We start from the raw sequence: 14,616 nt of genomic DNA on the forward strand, positions 1-14,616 counted from the left end.
TTAAAAATTCAAATTTTGTTTAAATATTATAAAATATCCGTTTCTAATCTGTTTCTAATAGAAAGGATTTGAAACAAATTCAAAAAATCATATTTTAGTATAATATTATTAAATATTATAAAATCTCTGTTTCTAAGACGTTTTTAAAAGAAAAGGACTAGAAACGAATTTAAAAATTCATATTTTGTGTAAATATTATTAAATATTATAAACTATCCATTTTTAATTCATTTCTAATAAAAAGAGATTAGAAATAGATTTAAAAATTCATATTTTGTTTAAATATGATTAAATATCAGAAATAGCCATTTGTAATCCATTTCTAGTAGGAAGGGATTAGAAACAGATTTTGTAATTAACATGTTGTTTAGATATTATGAAATATACATTTTTCAAATTTCTTAAATAATATAAATATGCCACATAAATTTGATATAACAATATAAATATGTCTAACCGTTCACAAACTGATCCAACGGCAGTGAGCGACTCCGCCCACCAAAACGATCCCCAAGATCTGATGGTTTATAACCAAAATTAGAGTAATCAAAGAGCCCTCCATCAAACAAAAACCCATCATCTCCCGCGCAGTCCCTCTCCTTCATCCTCATCCCAAACCATAGCCCTCCATCAGAGATCTCATCATCAAACCCCAAATTTGGTCCCTATACCCACCGCCCTTTGCCTCCATGGAGCCGGAAACCACCTCCACATCCTCATCATCCTCCTCCGATGACACTGGTGCCGACGGCAGCCCCAACTCATCATCCAACGCCCCAAACCCAAGATCCGGCTCCGCTTCCACCATTGTCGGCGCTGGCCCTGACAACTTGATTTCCTTCTCTAAACTCTTCATAACTGAGGCCAAGTCTCATACAGTCAGATCCCTATAGTCAGCGTTAGCATCATCATCAAGCTTATCGAGAAAGAGGTCATCTCTCAAGTATACAAGGCCGGTCTGGGAAGAAGGGAAAGCGCGAGGATATTTTGTGAAGAAGGTCTGTTGTTTGATCGTTAGATGGATGTCATCACTTCAATTCCCAATCAATTCCTCATCTCCTACGTGCAAAACCCTTAATCCTAATCACGAACAAAGTCATCAATGGCGCCAACTGCCTTGCCACATCGCCAGTGTCATTGAACCCTAGCTTCTTCTTCTTCAATGACAAATCTGAAGATCATCAAAACACCGCCATCACCGACACCCAGCTCTAGCTTGCCTGCCTCACCCTTCAATATCGCCAACTCACCGATTGCTATGACCTATGCCTTTCCCATCTCCAAGATGTTGTAGACAAGCTTGAAGCCCTTCGCCAAGAGAACTCTAACCTTCTCAAAGATCTCTGCAATTCCTAGTATGATTGAGTTTTTTTTTTAAATTGAATTTCTCACCATTGTATTACGATCTATGTCTTTTTGCTTTCAAATCTATCTATCTGATCTCTCTTTCACTTTAATTTGTTGTAGTTTGTTAAATTTAAGGAATTTAGAAGCCTTTTTGTGAAACTTCAGTGGCATGCTTGATTGTTGTGTTTATTAGATTGATTGCTTTGGATTGTACATTGTGACAAATTTGTTCTGGTTTCTGAACTACTCAAAGGGCTAGGATCTTCATGCCAGTTTACCAGATCTTACATCATTATTCTTTTTGGCTTCAAGAGTGAATACACATGAAGATTTAAGTAGGATTTTTTATGAATACCAAATCATGTAGATTGCACTTAATTTGTCTTTTTTTCTAGCATGTGCTTATATACCTTTGGCTTGGTATTGTTGTTGAGCCATGTGCTGCCATTGTGGTTTTGATCGTTACTAGACTACTTTGCTTGGGTATTACAGGGGTGCTCATATATTTTTATTCTCTTATCTATCTTCTTGGAAATGGCACTTAAGTTTAAAATTTGATATCAATGCAGAGTTCATTTGTGCAAGCCATCGTCACTATTGCAAGTGTCTTTATTATGTTGTTTGTGATCATAGCAGGTGGATACATTTGGTTCTCGGACTGGATGGGTTGGATATTCTGTTTCCAGCTAGTAAAGGGAAGTTGAATAAAACTCCTTTTGTTTAAGGTGAATGTCTAGCTCATTCATCTTTCCCTGATTTACAGATACTTTCCATTTGGAGTAAATGGAATGCATGCTGAATCAACAACTGTTTTCTTTGGATACATTGGTTTTGATTCAGCTGCTAGCACTGCTGAGAAGGTAAGACATCAAGGCTTTTGTCTTTAATGTAAACTATTTTAACTTTCCCGTGATTTTACAATGCTTGAGTAAAATTTTGTAACTCAAAATATAATAGTTTTGTTGTAGTATTGATATTTTGAAACTCTGCATGTCATTATGTTATATTCTGTACATGCTCTCTTATTCAAGTTAGGAATCCTCAGTGAGATTTACCACTGGGTATTGGAATTGCACTGACCATTTGTTGCATACCGTATATGATGGTGTCTATTGTCATTGTTGGCCTGGTGCATATTTTACAATGGACCCGCACACCCCAATTTCATCTGCGTTTGCTAGAAATGGTATGGATTGGGCAGTGTAAGTAGGTCCTTTAAATTTTAGTGAATGTCATGCTGCAACAATGACTGTTTAGTGTTTGATTCAATGTTAGTATCTATTCTAATAAACATTTTCAATGTTAGGTATGTTGTAACATCTGGTGGTGTTCTTACATTATAAGCAAGGAAATAAATCAAGGTAATGGTGGAAATATGACATTAGTTCAAATCAAAAGAATTGACAATCATGACCATCCATTAGTTCCTAAGTGGATATTCCTTGTTCATCTTTTTTATCAATGGCAAGTTATGTTCCTTATCTTTCAGGCAGGAAAACTGAATGAGCAAATTAGATGAAAAAGAGCAGCTTTAAGCATAGCATTGGTCTACATAGGGGCCCTCACCCTCGCTTCTATTGCTTCAGCAGCATTTTTCCCGAAGTGAGTTATCCTTTTAAAATTCCTTTATTGTTTGATCAATTTAAATGTCCATAATGTGCCTTATGCATTTTGGATTCCACTATCTCCAAACTGTTATGATCTTGAGATCTAATTTATACTTGATAAACTTAAGCAACTTATTGTTTGATTGATTTTCTCAACTTGATGATGCGCCAGATGAAGAACATAATGAGTTTTGAGAAGAGGATACTTCAACGGTCATAGCTTACCACGTAGGACTCACAACCTTTTACTGATCATGATGTTGATCTTCATGATTTATAGTTGTATTTGTTGTTTTGTAGTATTTTGTGTCGAACATATATGCTTGAACAATTTTTTTATATTAATTGATGAATTTGTCTTATTTGCTGGTATTCTAGGTTTAAAAAAATTTCACGTAGCAAGTTTTGTATAATTTTTAGAAATATAAATTTTATTTTATTTTTTTATTCTGTTTAAATTTTAGAAACGGATTAAAATGGATTAATTTGTTTCAATATTATTTTTTTAAAATTAATTTTAGAAACAAATAAGAAACAAAATTAATTTTGTTTCTAATGAGGTTGAACAAAAGCAAAACAAAAAATATTCTGTTTGAAATCCGTTCCTAATTTTGTAACGGTAATAAATTTGTTTCGAATCTGTTTCCAAATTCAAAAACGGAATTACAACATAATTTAGAAATGGATTTCCAACATAATTATTTCGTTTTAAATTTCAAAAGTTAGAAACGGTTTGGTTTCGTTTCCAATGCGTTTCTAAATTTAGAAACCAAAAATTTTCCCATTTTTATTTAAATTAGAAACAAGGGTTTTTGAAACAAATAAATTCATTTTCAAACCCGTTTCTAAATAGAATTAACAACGGATTAGAAATGGAAAATATTGTTTTTAACTAGTAATTTTCTTGTAGTGTGAACTCAAAGATCCCACTGACCAAACATAAAATAAATTAGTAAATAGAAACATAAATTTGTTTGTAGAAATTCAATTGCTTTAATTTATATATATATATATATATAATTAGGTAAAATAATGGTTTGAAGAAAAAATCTTAGCATACACAAGGATAATAGTTACATATTCCCAAGGGAAATGGGTTTAATCAGAAGTGATATAACTTTATCCTTGGTCTCATTTTTGGGTATCCCATATCCATCTCGATATTCATAGATACAATGTGCCACACGTGCGATGTCCATTTCCAAATTATTAAAGGGTATCTCAAATGAAGAACTCATTGTAAAGAGATTTGTATTTAGTTTCGTCCATGTTTCTCTTATAAGGTCTTTTATGTATTGCACTGACCAAACATAAAATTAATAAATTAGTAAATAGAAACATAAACTTGTTTGTAGAAATTCAATTGCTTAATTATATATATATATATAATTAGGTAAAATAATGGTTTGAAGCAAAAAACTTAGCATACACAAGGATAATAGTTACATATTCCCAAGGGAAATGGGTTTAATTAGAAGTGATATAACTTTATCCTTGGTCTCATTTTTAGGTACCCTATATCCATCTCAATATTCATAGGTACAATGTGCCACACGTGTGATGTCCATTGCCAAATTATTAAAGGGTATCTTAAATGGAGAACTCATTGTAAAGAGATTTGTATTTAGTTTCGTCCATGTTTCTCTTTTAAAGTCTTTTATGTATTGCTTGGCAATTGTCTCCGAAGCACCTTTCTCATGCATTTAATAATGAATGGATTTGTTGACATCACCTCTATTCATCTCTTCTGGTGAAATTATAAAACGATAAAATAAATAAGCCTACCTAGTTTTATTGATAAGCTAATTTATTTGTGAAGAAAGAAAAGAATATGAAAAAAATATTGATACTTCTCAATTAGTGATAAAAGCCTAGCCCAAGGACTCCCAAATAAATAGAGAAATAAAAAGCTTTTCCAGACACAAGTTCCCCTTTAACTCCTTTGGCATTTATGATAATATAGAAACCCTAATAGACAATGTAGAAGTCCTAAGAGCAACCATGAAGTTAACAATTTTTCTATGGAACCAAAATTAAAAAGAAGTATTTTTTTAAGAACTTATATACCAATTTGCAAAAGATCAAGGGAGGCGCTATCCCCACCCCCACACCAAAACATTTTATCCCCACTCTTGTTAGGGAACAATTCAATTTGAAATACTCTAAGTTTTCACGTTGCGTTTCAAAATTCCAAAGCTTCAATAATAATACCGTATAAAAATTATATAATTAAATGGAAAAGTTAATTTTTTAACTTACAATTGATGTCCCAAGATCATTGCAAAGGTGAAAAATTATGAAAGATTGCCGAATGAAATAGCTTGTTAAAGCTTCATTTGATATAGCTTCACTTGTTAAATTAAGCTTCATTTGATATAGCTTCAATTATGCCAGAATGAAATACCACAGGAAAGGCAGAAATTGAAATCCATGAATTATCCAAATACTCTTTGATTTTTGCCTTGTAATCACTGTGTGCCCAATTTGCCTCCACCAAATAAGCTTTGCATAATGCTAGCCACTGTCATCACATTAAACTAGGCAAAATAATGTCATAGGGTTATAGTTTAATAAAAGATTAAAAACCATGAAGTTACTTATAAATATTTAAAATAATAAAAAAATCTAATATATATTATTCTATAGTACGTAGGAAAATCAAATATTATTTTATAATTTGACAAGCCTTAAAGAGGCTTAGAATACACAAATATAGGAATAAAATCTACATAAGATAAGCTTATAACTGAAGATATATGTAATTAATCAATCAAACCATGGGATGACATAATATTATAGCATCCACAATAAAAAATAAATAAATAAAAAGAAAAAGAAAAAAATTCATTTTTAATAGTTGTCATATAGAGAATTAGCCAAATAATAAAAAAAAAGTGATCTTGAAGATTATAATACTAACTAAGACAGACACATACTAATTTCCTTAGATATGGAATGCAGTTACATTCTTCATTTTGAGGACCTAATATGCAATATTATTGGATGTGTTGAAGATTCCAATAAAACATATCTTCATGTACTTTGGAAGATAATCTATGTCATTAACATCACATCTGAAAAATATATGAAAAACACAAAAGATGATTAGTGAGTATTTCTTTATTATTGATACATTTATCCAAATTAAAAAAAACTAACAATTACCTATCAATAATAGAAGTGAAAAGCTCAACTTCCATCCCATAGTAAGAGTCTCACAGAAAAAAAGGAATTTTGGTTTAAACATCCATCCCATAGTAAATAAGTAGTTTTCGACTAATCTATCTCTTGAGAAGCTTAAAGCATCATCAAGAAGATTGAGAATAGCCCACCACCTGTAACATATAATCTTATATCGATTAATTCAACATATATACATGCAAACATGTCTATCATTCATCTTATTTTCTTTAAGTTTTAGGTTGAATCGAGTTCATCTAATTATATGATCATTGTTCTAAAATCCTCTAGTTCTCTTCTAAATTATTGGTATCTATTAACTTGAATATGCACACCACATAAGTACATAACATTGTATGCATATATGTATGGTATAATTCCCTAAACTATTCCTCTACTCTTTCAAACATACCCTTTTAGTCCCTTAACTTTGAACTGTAATCTTTTGGTCCCTCTACATTTTTAATTTAGCCATGTCAATCCTCTTATACCCTAAACCCCAACACTAATTCATCAAAAAGGGGGACTGACATGGCTCGTTTAAACATAGTATAGGGACTAAAATGTTACAATTTAAAGTGAGAGACTAAAAGGGTAAGTTTGAAAAAGTAGATGGACTATTTAGAGAATTATATCTATATATACATACATATTATATTATATTATATTAAGAAAGTTCCCTGGACTATATCATTTTCATATAAAATCATATTGTCTCTTTTATGGTCATTATGTCGAGGACATTTCTTCATGCAATCTTAGCATGGTTTACGTATATATGTATATTCTTCACTCTACTCTCCAAAATTTTTGCTATTATTAATTCAAGTAAATATTCATAATGAAGTGATACATATGAATTGGTTATGTTATTTACTCTTACCCTGAGAATTTCTTGAGTTCTCTTTTATGTATACTTTGTGTTAAGATGCAAAATGTATTCATGAACAAAGAGAAGAATTGGAGAACAATTGCACTAAAAATTCAGCTCACTCATTCATTCATTGTTCAGTCAAGAATTTAAACAAACATCTTCTGGGCATGCCAGCCAGGCAGCCTAATATATACAACCATAACTTCAAAAACACATAATACAAACACACAAACAGGTACTATAATAGAACAAAATAAAGATAGCTTAATACAATCACTAATTGCCAAGATGCTGTCATTCCAGTTGAGTGAAGTTCCCAGGCTTTCACTTCTCCTTTGACTCAATTCAGTGTTTCCACCACAACGCACAGCATCCCCACTTCTGATCAGCCTAATCCTCAACATCCTCCCCTTGATCAGAAATTCTACAGACTCCTAATTCACCACGAAATACTTCAAATTTATTTCTTGACAAGCTCTTGGTGAAGATGTCTGCCAACTACTTCTCTGTCCTGCAATACTTCACATCTATTGTTTCATCTTTTATAAGCTCCTGGATAAAATGAAAACGTGTGTCAATATGTTTAGTACTTCCGTGGAGAATTGGAATCTTAGCAATAGATAATGCAGACTGGCTGTCACAGAGGATGATACTAGAGCCACTTTGCTTCTCATTTAAATCCTCTAGCAAGCATCTCAACCACACTGCTTCACAAGAGGCTGCAGTCAGAGATATATACTCTGCTTCAGTACTTGATAATGTTGTAATTGCTTGCTTTTTGGAGCACCATGCAATAGTACCAGAACTAAGAGAGAATACCCATCTGGTGGTGCTTTTTCGGTCATCCTCCGACCCATTTCAATCGCTGTCAGAATAACCAAGTAGTTTGAATTCTTCATTATGCTATAACGAATCCCATAATCAGTTGTTCCTCTAATGTAATGAAAAAATCTTTTAACAACTGCCAGATGATGCATACTCGGTGACTGCATAAACCGAGACACAACTAATACAGCATGTGTAATATCTGGGCATGTGTGTGTTAAGTAAAGTAATCCACCAACCATTTTTCGATATCTGAATGAATCTGTTTCACTTGAATTATCATGTAGATGAAGCTTTTCATTTAAGTTAATAGGAGTGCCAATTGCCTTGCAGTTCATCATCCCTGTTTTGCAAAGAAGATCAGTTGCATACTTGTGCTGTGACACAAAAATTAAGCCTTTCTCTTGAACTATCTCCAACCTGAGAAAATAACTCATTGCTCCTAAATCAGACATCTCAAAAGTACTTATCATAAAATCTCTGAACTCTTTCAAATGATTCTCAGATGAGCCCATGTAAAGTATATCATCAACATACAAACAGAGTAGTAGAATACCATTGTCGTCTTGCTTCTTGTTGTAGACTATAGGCTCATTCAAACTGTGAGTGAAACCCATTTGAATGAAATGAGTGTCAATACACCTGTACCAAGCCCTGGGTGCTTGACAAAGTCCATATAGAGCTTTGTAGAGCCGATATACATGATCTTCTTTTCCTGTGATTATGAACCCCTCTGGTTGTGAAACAAAAACCTCTTCCTTGAGTTCTCCATTCAAGAAGGCAGATTTTACATCAAGTTGGTACACTGCCCACTTCTTCTGAGCAGCAATAGATAAGAACAATCTTACTGTCTCCATTCGAGAGACTGGAGAGAAAACTTCTTCAAAATCTATGCCTTCTCACTGCGAGCAACCTTTGGCCACAATGCGAGCTTTCTTCCTTAGCAGTGTGCCATCTGGTTTAAATTTTGACTTGAAAACCCATTTTAATCCAATTGCTTTCTTCCCCTCCAGCAATGTGGTCAATTTCCAAGTCTGATTTTTGTTAATTGCATTGATTTCTTCTCTCATAGATTCAATCCACTCTATATTCTTTGCTGCATCTTTGTAGAAAATAGGATCTCCAACTACAAGTGCAAAAGAACAAGAATTGTAGATATCAACGAGTTTTTGATACCTCGTCGGAGCTCCACCGTCTTCTCCGGTGAGATTTTCTTCATTTGAGAGAGATGAAATGTTTTATTGAAGATGATCTGTCCATTTGTTAGTCTGATCGAACGGTGTAGATTGCAGTAGATCTTCAGTGGTTTGAGTCACCTCCTCCTCATGTGCTGGCACATAGTTTGATACAACTGAGTCAGCATGTCTTAGCCAATCCCATTGCTTCTCTTCGAAAAAGCGCACATTCCTCCTGACATGTACGCGCTTTAAATCAGGATCTATAATTTTATAGGCTCTTGAGCGATCGCTGTAGCGAATGAAAACTCCTGCTAGTGTCTTGGAGTCGAACTTTGCTCTCTCCTGCAAGTCAATGAGCACATGAGCCAAACACCTGAAAACCTTGAAATGGTTTACGTTCGGTCTTTCTCTGGTCAATGCCTCCATTGGAGTTTGAAACTTCACAGCCGTGGTGGGTGATCAATTGAGAATATAAACGGCTGTGGCCACCGCTTCGGCCTAGTATTCCGGTGGAACCTTCATCTGTTTTAATAGAGTTCACGCCATCTCAGTGACCGTTCTATTCTTGCGCTCAGTGACACCATTTTACTGTGGTGTTCGTGGAGCCAACAACTAATGGAGGATTCCTGCAGCATTACAGTAGGCCTCGAATTCATTGGATGTGAACTCTCCTCCACGGTCTGTGTGTAGGATCTTCACAGGAAGGGATAGTTACTTCTCTACTAGCAGCTTGAATTCCTTGAATTGTTGGAAAGCTTCTTGTTTTCTCTGTATAAAGTACACCCAGCTGTGCCTATAATAGTCATCAGTCAACAAAAGAAAATAGGAATTACCTCCTATAGATGGTGTCCTGATTGGTCCAACGAGATCACCGTGAATTAGCTCCAGAGGAGCCACCGCATGCTTTGCCAATCCTTTAGGAAATTCAGCTTGAGCTTGCTTTCCTTGAGAACATGCTTCGCATGGTTGCACATATTTGATATCAGGCAATCCATACACTAATTGCTGATTTGATAGTTGTTTCAAGCTTTTTGTATTTATGTGACCATATCTTTTGTTCCAGAGATCTGAGATATCTCCATCTTGAGCCATATACGCAGCTCTAACATCATCTGCTTCTAGAAACAATCTGTGAGTTGTCATACATACCTATGCAACTCTTGCCTTGGATTCGGATTTCTTGATGTCACACACTCCTTTGGTGAATTCTTCATCAAATCCTGAATCCATCATTTGCTCAACACTCAGTAAATTGTGAGCTAAACTTGGGACAAATTGAACACCATTCAAGGTAGTGATTTTCCCATTGCTTGAGCAGAGATTCACACTTCCTATTCCTTCAACCTTCAAAGTTTTCCCGTCTCCTACTGTGATAGGACAACTTGGAGTGTCTTCAATATGCTGAAATAGAATCTTCTCACCTTTCATGTGGTTTGAACAGCCACTATCAATGAGCCAAGTGCCTCCTTTTCTTCTTTGGTTCTTCGCATATCGCCATGAACGCAACTCCTTCTTCTTCTTCCTTCTCCTTCTCCTTCTCTTTCTCTTCTTTTAATACATTAGCTTCTCTGGTCCTGTACCAACATTGAGATTTAACATGACCAAATTTTTTACAAATAAAAAATGGCACACTCTTATAATGCTTGCTGGACTCTCCTCCACGACCGGGCTCGATACGGCCAACTTCAATACTTTTGCCGCGCCCGCGTCCCCTTCCTCTAAGGGAGTGGCCTCATCCTCTTCCACCTCTGTTAGGACCATCAAAATGATGCTGAGAGCCACGACTAGCATGCAAAGCCTTTTCTCCTTCAAGGTGAATGCTTTCTATATTTAGTATTGCTTCATGGTTCTTTAGTGAACCACTTAGTTGCTCAACAGTTAGAGTGTTTAGGTCTTTCGCTTCAATAATTGAATGAATTTGCCTGTGAAAATTTGAGAGTTAGGCTTCTGAGAATTTTAGAAACAATAGCTTTGTAGGAAGATCTTGCTTCAAGACTCTGATTTGATATATGATGTCCAGGACCCTGCTTACAAAGTCTTGGACACTCTCATTTTGCTTCATTTTAACAACATCAAACTCCCTTTGTAATGCATGAAGTTGTATGTTGGAATTGTATGAGTCTCCTTAGAATTCAATTTTGATGATATACCATGCCCCCTTTGCTATGTTTGTTTCAGATATCCTTACCAGTATTCTCGGATCAAGGGCTTGCTGAATCAAGTACATGGCCTTGGCATCTTTCTTGAGGCTTTCATTGATTATAGTTGCATCTCCTTCTTCACTGAACCCTTTTTCAACTAATTTCCATAGATCCTTTGATCTAAACATGGTCTTCATCATCAGAGCCCAAAGGTTGTAATTGTCACCTTTGAAGTAGGGAACATCAGCATCCTTTGCTGAAGAACTTGACATCTCTGATACCACTGTTGAGACTGCATGAAAAAATATATATAGTTCTCAGAGTTTATCTGGAGAATGTATTCATGAACAAAGAGAAGAATTGGAGAACAATTGCACTGAAAATTCAGCTCACTCAATCATTCATTGTTCAGTCAAGCATTTAAACAAACATCTTTGGGCATGCTAGCCAGGCAGCCTAATATATACAACCATAACTTCAAAAACACATAATACAAACACACAAACAGGTACTGTAATAGAACAAAGTAAAGATAGCTTAATACAATCACTAATTGCCAGGATGTTGTTATTCCAGTTGAGTGAAGTTCCTAGGCTTTCACTACTACTTTGACTCAATTCAGTGTTTCCACAGCAACTCACAGCATCCCTACTTCTGATCAGCCTTATCCACAACACTTTGGACCATGTTGAAGTCTAATTTGGCAAACTCTAACAAATTAGCGTTCATGTTGTCTTCCTTCTCATACATTTTGATGAACCAACGAGTGCGTAACCTTGGCATCCTCCAATGCATTGGTAGCTCTAAAGCATGTTCTACATGCTCCTTGAGAATCGAATCTATCTCTTGTTACTCAATGATAGCCTTAAGATGTTTGATTGTGAAAACCCTAGCTTTCTCCAGTGTATCCTCTCTCTCTATGGCAAGATAAGAAGTCTCATACAAGCTAAGCATTCCTTTTATGTCATTGCAAAGGCTTGATTTGAATTCACCATTTTCATCTTTTAATCCATCAAAAACTCCTATTCAAAAAAAAAGAAAAATTGGAGACTTGAGAAATAAGGAAATATCAAGTAAGACAATTTATGCTTTAATTAGAATTAAAAGGGAATTTCACATGGTTAAGAAACTATTTTCTTTTTTTATCTTTTTAACTCTAGAATTCATAATAAATACTCTATTTAGTCCCTGTATTATAGTTGATCTACCCCTTTAGTCTCTTTATTTTAATTTGCCCTCAAAAGATCCCTCTATTATCTAGATGGGGTAAATTAAGTCCTACACCCGATGCCCATATCTTTTTTCGTCCATCTCTGTTGACGTGGCATTCTTTATGACTAAATATTATTAAAAATATTTTTTTAATTTAATAATATGGGTCCACTAGCCGCGACATGGTCTCGTTGGCAGGAGTGGAAGCACCGGATCCTCCTTCAATGGCATCTCCAATGAGGTCCTCTTCTCACCGCCCAAGTAGGGTTGGTTGAAGATGACTCCAATGAGCACAATCAAATGGAGATCTAAATCCATGGCGTGAATATCAGCATGGTATGCCATGTTCCCGCTAGAGCTACTGCCCATCAAGTAGCAACAATAGAAGTCCCCATGGTTGGTGATCCATGGATCTCTGCCTCCTTTAGCCTGATCTAGACCCAGCTGAATGCTTCCACGGTACCGTCATATGCCTTCTTGAGCTGATGCTCCGGAAAAAGCAAGTAATGCAGGGAGAGAACAATAGCTGGGAGCGGCACTGCCATTTGCTTGCACTCGTGGTAAAACATGGTGAATGCTTTGAAGGCGATTAAGCTGCTGCCATGGAAGAAGACGATGAAGGAGACCTTATGGGAAGGGGCCAGGATGATTAGGGCAGTAAAAGAGTAGTTAAGTGCCGTGGATGGGGTTGAGAGTGAGATCTTTGAAGAATCTTTGGGATTGAGGGTTGGAGGGATCGGGAGGAAGGGAGATGAGGACGATGGGGAATGGTTATTATCACACGAGGGAGGCCCCATGGTTTGGTTGTTAGGTCTTGATCGATCTCGACCAGTATTATTAAAAGATTTTAATTTTAAAAAATATTTTTAATAATATTTTAATCATTAAAAATACCACGTCAGGGAAGATAGACGGAAAAGTAGACGAACGTTGAGTGAGGGACTTAATTTACCTTATCTGGATAATAGAGGGATTTTTAAGGGCAAATTAAAAGAGAGGGACTAAAAGGGCCTATCAGCTATAATATAGGATTAAATAGAATATTCTACCATGATATAATAAATTAATTAAGCACACACTTACAACTTATGTTTTTTAAAATTTATTCATTCAAACTTTTTTATTTAGAAAGAATATTTTCATAATATTTCTGTTAAAAAAAAGTTGAAATAATACTTTTTCCTTCAACTTCCAGGATTCATGATATATTTATGCCAAAATTATCTATCTATATTTATTAAATAAATAAATAAATAAATAAATAAATAAGAGAATATTGTTATAGTGGCAAATGGTAAAATATCAATATGTAGGTTAATGTGAAATAATAGATAGCTAACCTTGTGAAATCTTGAACCATGCTCTCTTAGAAGCCTAAAGAGTAGTGATGTGGCAAATAAATCATCTTTTGAGATATTAATATTCAAAGTATGTATAGTTCCAATGGCATCTTTGATATCTCTCTCAAAGTGATATGCAACTCCAAGCTGCCTGAGATTATCATGAGCTATAATTGATGGATAGTGCTTTTATTTTCATAAAGCAAATGGTTTATAGCATCTTTCAACTTTTCAATCTTTGATATAAATTTCTCCTCCTACAAGAGATTTAATTAGTATATGGCCCACAAAAATAAATATTAGAAAAGGACCTGGAGATTATAAAAAGAAATTGATAGAAAAACCAGCAATATTATATGATGTGAAAGAAGAGATTAATTAGGCTGTTGAAGAAGCAGCAGCAACAGCTCACCATGTGATAATCATTGATTGAAGATAATCAGACCATATAGTTGGCTGGAGTTACTGATGAAGAAGAGTAGCCCTCCAAATTTCGAGCTTGGATGATACGTGAGTATGTTTGAACAATAACAATTTTCTTATTACATTGTTAATGGTGGGGTGATATGATGTTGACATAACCCAAATCCCAAGTATACTTACAAGGCTCAGTGGGAAGAATGGGGTTCCACCTACGTATAGTGAAATGTTCTTTATCCCATAGAGCAAATCAGAATTAACGGATAACCTCGGCAAATATAATTTTCACTTGCGTACATAATTACTCAAAATTTTTTAACTGTCTATAAATATATATATAAATATATTACTTTTTGAAATTCTTACATCAACATTCAATGTTTTTTTTTTTTTTTTGAGGGAAAGAGCTCCATGAGCTAATTTATTAAAAATAAAGAAAGAGATACAAAAAAATGTCAAGATACAAGCCAGGCCCAAGGGCCACAACAAAAC

At 34.8% G+C, this 14,616-nt stretch overlaps 1 long non-coding RNA gene across 3 annotated transcripts; it reads left to right on the top strand.

Moving 5' to 3' along the window:
- Nucleotides 1-559: 559 nt before the first annotated feature.
- Nucleotides 560-3,316, top strand: LOC120260610. 3 transcript variants are annotated; one of them, XR_005536454.1, is made up of 6 exons: nt 560-1,355; nt 1,981-2,207; nt 2,529-2,549; nt 2,654-2,708; nt 2,837-2,949; nt 3,127-3,316. It is a non-coding gene; the product is annotated as an uncharacterized LOC120260610 (long non-coding RNA). The 3 variants fall into 3 exon arrangements; XR_005536453.1 differs by having other exon boundaries at nt 2,529-2,533; XR_005536451.1 differs by lacking the exon at nt 2,529-2,549.
- The last annotated feature ends 11,300 nt before the right edge of the window (nt 3,317-14,616 follow it).

Source organism: Dioscorea cayenensis, chromosome 5, assembly GCF_009730915.1.
Source record: "Dioscorea cayenensis subsp. rotundata cultivar TDr96_F1 chromosome 5, TDr96_F1_v2_PseudoChromosome.rev07_lg8_w22 25.fasta, whole genome shotgun sequence".
NCBI lineage: Eukaryota > Viridiplantae > Streptophyta > Magnoliopsida > Dioscoreales > Dioscoreaceae > Dioscorea > Dioscorea cayenensis.